We start from the raw sequence: 1,902 nt of genomic DNA, 5'->3' as shown, positions 1-1,902 counted from the left end.
TTCTTCATGTCATCCTCTCTGCAAAGAGTGTGGACTTGAGTTCGGGAAGTTCTGATCCCCTCCCTTTTCAACAGTGACATGTATGATGCAAGTGACCCTGATGGGAACGACCCATACAGCCTATCAAACAAATGTAAGTCATGGCTTGAGAGGATGAAGGCAGTATGATTAAAGCAAACCTATCGATCAGTCAGATCTGAACCATATAAATTAAAAGTTACTGATACCCGTGGTCTTGAGAAAGATGAGGGTCAATGTTGATGGATTGAAGAGAGGACTTGAGTTGATTTGGTCAGGAAGAACAAAAAAGTATGCTTGAGTTTGAGTTTGTTTTGTAAGTGAGTTCTTTCCCTAGGCTCCTTTCTTGTCATTCTAAACTGCTCCTTGTATTGTAAATCGTCCGGAACCGAATTTAAATTGCTGATAATAAATCAAGAGATAGTACAATCATCAGATCAATAACCAAGAGAAGCAAATTGGACCTTGGAAAACAGGTGGAGATGATGTTGACCAACTTCATGTAAATAGTGGATTGATGCCAGTCTATGAATAAAAATTCAAGGACATATTAAGTTGATGGTTTGATTTGCAATCGAGTTAAGATAGAACGACATACACTTGTGCTACTTCTAGTACTTTGAGAACGACTACTGGCACAATAACCAGAGTTAGCTGGAGGAGAAAAAGTGGTGGAAGAACTTGCCCTGTGAGAAACCGTTGAGTTGAAGGTGTGGTACCATATGTAGATCCATTACGTCTCAAATGTGAATTTGAATTGGATAGTAAAATTTGATAGGGAATCAGAATGGACTGGATCTATCAAAGTACAGTCTTGTCTCTGTGTGTTTGTAGGGTTGAGATGTGATTTTGAGTTCAATGAGATTGAGTGAAACTCATTGGAGGTCAAGTTTGCAGTTGAAGTTGATTTGTTTTGTTGAAAGTTTTGATGGATCTGTTTAACTGGAGTTATAGTTGACCCAATTTGATAAGAGGAATAAGCAACAGATCTGGGGTGAGGCACGTGGAATTCAGATTAAAATGTGTTGGACGTGTAAACCTGGAAATTGGTAGTAGGGATTGGGAGTTTAATTAGGTTTTGCCGGCGAACACGGTTTTCCTTTAACTTGAATGATAATATCAATATTAACATCAAAGTTCACAACACTCAAATTGAAGCTTCCTCCCGGATGTTCCACGGTACATGGGGTTTTTACATTGTGTTTCAGGCAGCGCTGCAGGCGGAATGTACGGCGGAGGCTGTTAACACTACACCATATGTAATCTTTACCGGGCGGTAAAGAAAACTACTGACATAGAAAAGTCCTGAGGCAACAGGAAGAGAGCTAAAAATCTAAAAAAATATGCACCTTGTTCCTAGATGTTGGGGTGTCATGATGAGTATTTTTTTGTATTTTACACACAGATATTGGTTTATGTACTAACAATAAACGCTGAAAATCATCAAGAACTCACATGTAACAATACCTGAAATTTGGGTCATGAGTATGAAGACAATATTTTGTGGTCTAAAAACTTCAATAACTTTTGCAATTCTGCTCCAAATAACTCGATTTTTGGTTCATTCAAAAGCTGAACTATTCTCCTTCACACTTCATAATGTTAGTAAGGTGCTATCTAGTCATTTAAACACTCTACATATGTTCAAACAGTTCTGCATGAATAGCTCTGTAGGATCTTTTTTAGACCAGCTACAGATGTGATGTCTCAATGAAAAATGTAGAGGAAAGGCTCACCTTTTTAATGCACTTCAAATCGAGTGATTTGATCCAGACCTGCAAAAGTTATTGATGTTTGAAGATTCCAAAATCCTGTCTTCAAAGTGCAGGGCCAATTTCAGTATGTACCGTGGTCCAGCTAATATCTATCAACCTGGAAAATCTT

The sequence above is a fragment of the Melampsora larici-populina genome (genome assembly GCF_000204055.1).
Source record: "Melampsora larici-populina 98AG31 unplaced genomic scaffold MELLAscaffold_90, whole genome shotgun sequence".
Lineage (NCBI taxonomy): Eukaryota > Fungi > Basidiomycota > Pucciniomycetes > Pucciniales > Melampsoraceae > Melampsora > Melampsora laricis-populina.
Note: the sequence above shows the minus strand (reverse complement) of the source record.